Source organism: Meleagris gallopavo, chromosome 7 (genome assembly GCF_000146605.3).
Source record: "Meleagris gallopavo isolate NT-WF06-2002-E0010 breed Aviagen turkey brand Nicholas breeding stock chromosome 7, Turkey_5.1, whole genome shotgun sequence".
NCBI lineage: Eukaryota > Metazoa > Chordata > Aves > Galliformes > Phasianidae > Meleagris > Meleagris gallopavo.
In genome coordinates, this window is record NC_015017.2 from 784,052 (window position 1) to 792,628 (window position 8,577).

The window sequence follows — 8,577 nt, forward strand, 5'->3', positions numbered from 1 at the left end:
TCAGCTTTGGATGTGAAGGAATTTAATTCCAGTGTTGGCATTATGTGGCAAGTGGTATGGTATGACAAAATACATACGGGACATAGTTTTTTAATCCAAGTTTTCACTCTTCTTCAAAAGTAAAACTGTTTACAAACTAATTCTGTGAAGGAAATAACTTTCCCTCCCCTTGCTGTGGGAAGGAGCGTTAGCTGTGTTTTTCTCTTCCCTCCTTCCTACTCCAACACTTCAAATAAAAAATCTCCTAGCAAACCAGCTGTAAAGTCTTTGAGTTTTTAAGACTATTCTATGCCAGTTAAATGAAACTGTCTCCAGTTCTTCATTAGATTGGAAAAGATAAAATGACTCAAGTCTTCTTCACACTACTGCGTAGGTACATATCTGATATTATCTGCAGTCTGCCTTGTTATCCCCAGTTCCCACTGCCTATATTAAAGCATGGGGAAGCTTGCCTCTTGCCTATCATGTCCCATGCTTGATTCTGCCTACTTTCCATAGGCAGATTCACGAGGAATGGTGTTGATTCATCTAGAGCCATCTACCCCATGTTATGGGCAGAGCCACTGGGTTTCCCAGCATCAGTCCAGCAACATCCACTGTTCACTGCCCACTTGCTCAAAGAGGGTGAAAAGGAAGAAAGAGGAGGTGGGAACAGGTCCTGCCATCAAAATGATGGCTTGGTACGCTGCAGCCTTGGGTGAGGCTGTGATGGTTGCCTCTTGGCCTCAGGATCCAGTGCTTTCATGCCAACGCTTGTCCTGCACTAACAGCTTGGCTTACCGCAGCTCAGATTTGGTCTCCTAACCACCCCCTCTGGCCATTGCTGTGGTTGGTGGATGAGTGTCTGTGCTTTCCCAGCACATCTTTTAATAGCCACCTTGCCAGCTGGGGACAGCTGTAGCTGCCTAGAGTAGAACCAGGGCAGCCTCTGCTGAAGGTACCTGCACGTGTCTGAGCCTCTCTTGCTCAGTGTGAGCTATTGATTCCTCACCTGCCCCTACCCATACCATACTCTTCAGCAATGACGTCTGGCACAGAGCTACAATTAAGAGAGTTTTTTCTTCCACTTCCTCCTTCAAGGTGTAACTTTCACATTTTAATCACAGTGAGGTTTAGATGTTAACTGCTGCTGAAATTCTGTGAAAGCAAAGAGCCTTTGCTGCTGAAATTACATCAGAGGATGCACATTGCTGTGCCCCCACCACAGACACAAACTGCAGTGAATCTCTTCTGTTGAAGAGCTTGCTAAGCAAGTGTAATTTAGATGCACAACCAATTCCAGCTGGCTTTGAATGCTGTTTACAAAAGACTGGGCAAAATGAATCATTTGTGCAAAAGTTAATGGAAGCAAGTGGAGCAACAGGGAGGTGGGACTGCATACTATACCTTGACGAGCTGCTTTCCAGGAATGTGTGTACTCGGGTTTATTGCAAGCATGAAAGTCCTCAGAAGGATCCATATACACTAAAGCAGGCCTTGGAGGAGAAGGAGGTCCAGAGATTAATAAAAGGGGTTGCCTTTCCTCCGTAAGTTCCTGGCCACCTGTTCACTTGCATGTGATCTTGGACAAGCTCCTCATGGTTGTGTGGCCCTGGGAACCCCATTCCACATCCATATTGCTTCCTTTTGTCCTGCTCATCTTGCTCACTTGTGAAATGAGCCTTTAATTCAACACCAGTTGGAAGCTGGGTCGGGCATCCAAAACTGCTATCCATGAAGGCCATGCTTGGTGAAAGCAGCCTAGAGTCATACTCCCTGCAGCAGATTTAGCCTGACCCCTCATTTCTTGATTCCTTTTTTCCATCCTGAAGGGGTTTGGATCTGGTTTCCCCTGCAGCTTTGCATCTCTAGCTGGTCTTCCTGCTGCACTGGCAAGAAAGTGCCATGTCTCCATCTTGCTTGCTTGGGCCATGGCTACCCAGGAGCACTGTGCTGCAGGTTTGGTGTTGTGGATTGGAGATACCCATTGTGCTAGAAGAAGGAGCTTGGGCGCTGTGCTAAGGAGCTTTTCTGAGAAAGGGAAATTTTTCACCTCGCAGTCATTCAGCAAGACGCACTTAATTTGATCTGACCCTTTTAACCTTGATAAGAACACAACATTCCTTGCATAGCTGCTGATCAGATAGTGTCACTGCAGGAGCAGTGCGGGCGGTGGGATGGCATGAAACCTGCCAGTTCTGCTCCAGTTCCCAGTTTTAAGTTTTATTTGCCAAATACATATGCACAGCGAGATCAAAACAAAAGTGTTGCCTGCCGGTGCTGTGTAATTCCTCTGCTGGAGCCCAGCCTAGCTGCTTCTATCTGATGGGACCACTCCCGACTGTTTGATTCCTGCCGGGCTTCTCCACCCTGCCCTGCAGAGCTCCAAATACAGACAGTACCCAGATCTTGAGAAAACTTTGTCTCAATTAGCTCAGTGGCAGCCTTTGGAGATGGCTAGGCTTTCTGTTCATGGCATAGACATAGTTGATGCTTGCCAAAAATTGACCAAAATTAGGCACCGTCCATCCAGCCATGGCATGGTTGGCCTCTAAGCTGTGCCTGTTTGCCAGCATCTGGGGTTGATGAGGTTGATTTTTACCCTCCTTAGGAGGAAAGGTGTTCAGGAACTAGTAGGATTCCACCATGTGAGATTGGTTGTTACAAGAGGCTTCATTGACTGCCTTCAGATTCTGGTTTCTGCCTGCTTCCAGGGGATCCCTGAGCATCTGGAGGAGGAACCCCTTTGCTGTTTCTCTGTGTTGGGTGTGGGTGAAACTCAGACTCCTGTTGTCCTCAGAGCCCATGACAGCACTGTGAGGTCTCATGGCTTTGGCTTCTTACAAGCCCTGGCTGCCACTTCCTATTCCAAAGTTTCCTTATCCCAGAGTGGAGTCCTGATCCCAACTGCAATGCTCACAGCAGTAGCAATTCCACTGGTCTGTTATGCATTGAGGATTAACATTGATATATAGACATTGTTTTCATCTTCCATTCAGAACGAGAAGCAGCCTGCTGCTGGGGTTGGAACAAGTGGAAACAAGATGTGCAGATGGAGACATGTTTTGGACTTCTAGCCTATGCTGTGTGGGATGGACCATGGCCAAAGCGTGGCACAGCCTTCCCCTCTGCTCAGCCTGTGCTGTGCAGCATTGGCCAGGAGGTGGGCAGTGGGGTTCCTGGCCCCCAAAGGGCAGTGGAGCTGTGCCACTGCGACAACCCAAAGCCACAGTGATCTCACAAAGTCCTGTTTGCTTCCCCCTAGGTCCTGGCAGAGCTGTGAGTACACAAAACCCCACTCAGCTCCTCCCCATCCCCTTTGATTTCCCTGTGCATGGTTTTATGTGCAGAGGACATCCTGACCAGTAAATACTAAACAAAGTGCAGGGCAACTGTGTGAGCCTCATGCAGAGCCTCTGGTATTCCCATCTTGCTGCTTCCCGGTGGGATGCTGAGGGCTTTCCCAGTACGTCCCATTAGGTGGCAATGCAGCCTGTTCCTGCATGCAGCACCCGAGGGTGAGAGCAGGGAGTGTGGGGCTTCAGGCTAGGGTCTGCAGGCTGCACTGGGATGGGCTGGTTGCACTGAGGCTCCCAAAGCATGGGAAAGGCACTGGAAATCTGTGCTGCCCTTCTTAGCACACTGCCCCAGGCCTGCAGGGGATGGTGACACCTGCAGTGCTCTGGTCAGGCTGCTTGAGGTCTTGCTTAAGAATCGAGCAAGCAAAGAGCTTGTCTGGCCAAGTGCTGGCATGCCTGGCTGCGGTGGGGACTTCCCAGGCAGTATCACTCATGGACCAGACGGAGCATCGCCCCTGGAGCTGCCCTGTGCAGCTGTGGAGGAGATGCCCGGGTGTGGGGCAGGAGCTGAAAGGTGGGCCCATGGTTCTCCAAACACCCCAGCTGGAAGGCCGGCCCCCAGGCTGTACAAGCTGAACATCCCCTATTTCCTGTGTTCCACAGAAACGTTATCTGGAGATCAGAACACTCCCAGGTCCGAATCTCCAACAGAGTGGCGTTTGGCAGCAGCCTGGCCAAAGAGAGTAAAGTCATATTAACGTGTGATGCTTCATTGCCATGTAATTAACTTCAGCTGCTTTTGAGCTGAAGCAAATTACCCTCAAAGCCGGTTTGTGTACCAAGGAGAACTTTGAACTGCGGTCCCAGCCCTTTTGTAGTCAGGGAGGGAGCAGCTCCCGACTGCGGCTGAGCTCCGTGTGTGGCTGCAGATGAGATAGTGCGGCCCCCACCGCCCCATTTGGGGTGCAGCTGCTTATTGGCCGCAGGGCCAACCCACTGCACACAAAGCAGGGGTTGTTCACCCTGACTGTCACTGACCTCGGGGCATGCGGAACCACTCAGCACCTCAGGGAGCTGCGTTCTTCTTGGCATTTTGTTGTGTTTTCCTTGCATTTTCATCTCTCGCCTCCAGTGGTCACGACACAGCCTGGCACCTCATGCACAGCCCCATAGCTCATGGCTGGTCCACACCCTCTGCCTGTTCTAGATCCCCGTGCTGGGGATCTGCTCTGGGAGAGCAGGAGGCCTCCAGCTGGCTGTCTGGGATGCCTCAGCCAGGGGCAACCTAACTGACTGTGATAAATTATGAGATGCTAAAAACAAATGAAGATGGGAAGCTCTTATGCCAAGGTCTCATTGCTGATAGGATGCAAAGCAGATGTGCCTGGAGCTGGCACCCCATGCGGTGCGGGCAGGCAGTGGCTAAAGGAATGCAATCAGGAGAGGCAGCGAGGAAACCTCACGTTTAGCCATCAGCCCGAAATGTCCTCAGTGTGAGTGCTTCATCCCCCTGGTAGGAGCAATTGGGCAGGGCAGGACTAAGCTGGGTGATGGTGAGCATCCCACCAGGGATCACAGCCTTTGGATCGGCCACATGGAGTAAGTTCATGAAGAGGTTCATTATAAGGCAATCTAATGAGAAGCAGTATAACCAACTGCTTCCCATTCCGTGACGCACGTCCAAATCTTAATAGAAGCTGACAGCCTGACCCTGTTACCGAGTTCTGGCCAAATAAAATCATCCTGATAGTTCCCTGGAGAAAGTTGCCATGACTTTAACGTCTTCTCAAAACATTTCTCGGAGTGACTTAAAAAACCCCTACAGTTGGTTAGAAAGCAGTGTCCCCTACCCTGGCACCTCACTCCTGCATGAAACCAGGATGGCTGGAGGCATCCAAATGCACTCACTTGTGTTTCAGTAAATTAGCAGCTCATTTTTTTGCCATAGCAGCTCATTGCTTTGAGAGGCAGCACTTCCCAATTGGCCACATCTGTGCAGCCTACAGCATACGTTGGACCTTTGGCCTTTGGATGTTGGCATGGTTGGATGGAGTTGGGCACACCTCAGATCGCATCCTCAGAATGGGTGTGACAGTGGGGAGGTGTTTACCCAGAAAACAAGCAGCCTTCAATCCCATCTCAGCTTGAAACTGCCACCATTTGGGTCCTGCAGTGTAAGGACCAGCAGCTCTCCCAGTGAGCAGTCCCTTTGACGTGGGAATGCAAAGCACCAGCGCTCAGAGCAAAAGTTGGCAAGCACCTGTGTGTGGGTTTTTTTTTTCTTAATAGCCTTTTATTTATTAAGCTACTTTGGAGTCTGATTCACTTGCTTTGCTCAATATTTATTAGTGCTTCACCTGCCTTGAACTGGGGAGTTGCAGGCACTTTGATAAATGGATGCCTTTCCTGGAACGATGTCCACACATCAGCTAATGGGGATCTTCCAGTTCCCTGGTGTGCCTGCCAAGGCACCATCCTGTAGATCAGTGGGGGCTGAAAGAATAACCCCAAGCCCAGCTTACTCAAGTACAGACCTCCCCACTTGGGGTGGTTTAGGTAGTAGTTCTGCTGCCATCTGAGCTCTTCATTTAATTCAGGTCTGTCCCATTTGGAAGAGATGGGAGCCTGTCTGGAGCAGAGGAGGCTCAGGGGAGACCTTATTGCTCTCTACAGCTTCCTGAAAGGAGGTTGTGGTGAGGTGGGGGTTGGCCTCTGCTCCCTGGTAACAGTGACAGGATGAGAGAGAATGGCCTTAAGTTGTACCAGGAGAGGTTCAGGTTGGACATTAGGAACAATTTCTTCTTAGAAAGAGCAGTGCTGCGGTGGCACAGCTGCCCAGGAGTGCTGGGGTCACCATCCCTGGGGGTGTTCCATAACTGTGGGGATATGGCACTGAGGGATATGGGCAGTGGGCATGGTGGGGTGGGTTGGGGTTGGATTTGGGGATCTGAGAGGTCTTGTTCAACCGGAATGGTTCTGTGATTCTGTGATTCTAAGAGGGTCTGCCCTGAAGGATGGGAGAGCAGAAGGGTGAGGTAGCAATGTCCTTGTATTTGTAGGAAGGTGACCTGCCGTCATTGTGTGAATGGCCCCAGGATGGGGTCTGGGACCCTGGTGCTGTCTTGTCATTGGCCTCATTGATCTGATCACAGAATCGTAGAATTGCTCAGGTTGGAAAAGACCTTAAAGTCCAACCGCAACTTAACCAGCTCTCCTGCAACGCCTCACCTCTGCTGGGCATGCTGCAGCGTCTGCAAAGACTCAGCTCTCTCCTCAGCGGAGAAATCAGCTGGGTTTCTTCCTTGCCCTGCGTTTTCCCTCTTCCCTTCCGCACGAGCACACTGATCCGGTGTTACAGCTCCTTATCCACCCCTACGTTCTGTGTCCATCATCTGCCGGCAGCGGGGTGGGCATCGGTGCGGGTGCTGTTCTGCGTCCTTCCCCCTTCCTGCAGCCTCTGCTGCGGGGTCTCTACCACCGAAGCCATAGGTTAATCTCTTACAGCAGCAAAAAGTAAAGAAGCGTTTAGCAGCTCATCAGCAAGCTAACAGCTCGGGACCGGGAGATGCAATGCGAGAACACTCCTAATTAGCTGCTGCTTCGCTTGGGGGTGGGGAAGGGGATATTCCCTGGAAATGGATGTTCCGTGGGAGAGGTGATACTTCTGCACGGGGACAGACCTGGACTTCACGTCCCCTGGGCTGGGGGCCGCAGGTAGAATCACGGCGCTGCGCCGCAGTCACCCCGAGCTCTCCGCAACGTTGGGAAGAGTGCAAAAATAAATCGAGGTTAAAAACAGTTCCACGTGCCCACTGCCCGCGGGGGGAACGAGGGGAATGCTGACGCGAAGCAAAGATCGGAGCACAACCTTCCTTCTGGGGGTCTCACACCGGCAAGCAGCCGCCGGCCGGAGCAAGGCGCTGCGTCCTGCTGCACGCTGTCGAGTGCGGTACGTGCCGCTGCTCCGTCCTGAACGCAGATGGAGTTACTGCTCGCCTGCAGAGGGCACGGAGAAAAACTGCTGTTAGGCTAAGAAATGGGGAGGTCTGGAGCAGGTTCCCATAGAAAGATGCCCAGTCGGGATTAAAGATGTCACAGGGTAGGGACTCCACCTCAGCCCTCACTAATTCATAACATACGTAAATGCACCTCTCCCCTCTTCTTCCATCTTCTGCATTTCTCCCAGCTGCTGTAACCTCCCTTTCTGCTCAGCTAAGCTGCCTATGCTTGAGCAACTCTCTTGGCCAGACCTAACATTTTGAACGCAAAAGGAAGCAGAAGAATTCATCCTTAATTGCAGCAATGGGAAAAGAAAGCCTTAATGGCACTGTAATGGAAGCACAGCCCCACCTAGGTTTGCACAGGCCATGGGAGCTGGCAGCTGGGGCTGGAGCACGGCCGGTGGCTTCTGCCTCTAAATGCCATGCAGTGTAAGATAATGATGTGCTAAAAGTATAGAAAGCAAAGAATGATAGAATCACAGAATAACCTGTGTTGGAAGGGATCATCAAGTTCAGCTCCCACACAGCACCACCAAACCCAAACCCTGTGTCTGAGATCTCCTTGAGCTCTGGCGGCTCAGCTCACTGCCCTGGGGAGCCTGTTCCACATCCCCCTGGTAAAGAACCTTTTCCTGACACCCACCTGACCCTCCCCTGACACAGCTCCATGCCATGCTAGCAGTGGGCTGAGGGCAGCATCATGGTGATGCGGGTGGTCCCGCAAGCTGCATGTCTAATGGGAGGCATAGGGGTCTCAGTACAGCCCACCACTGTACCCTTCAAACGTCAAATCTTCCCATTAAGGACTAGGAACAGGGAGCTGCTTGAGATTGCCCACAGAAGCTGGAGCTGACAAACAGCAGAAGCTACGTGCTATCGAGCTATTGAAGTTCATCCTGCACTTTGTTGCTGCGGAGACAGGGGCAGCAGTGGGAAGACCGAGAGATGGGATCATTTATAAGAAATCAGTTTATTAAATGCCTCCTCTCATCCTCCCAGATCCTCTTAATTTCCTATGTTCCGACAGAAAGGAAAGCATGCCAGGGAGAAGAATCTAACAGGGCACAAGCAACCCTTTCCATGGGTTGAGCAGGGCAGAGCAGAGCACTTTTCTAATGGTAGCCTTTGTCCCAGACTAGTTAATATGTGAAATCCAAAATGGGCTGTGATTAGATCCGGTCCTTTTGGATGCCACAGCCTGCAGCACCTTGTCCCATTACAGGCCATACTCAGCTGGCCTGTGCTGGACTTTGTGGACCCATTCAGTGAAGGCAGCCCACAGCATCCCTCCTCATCTC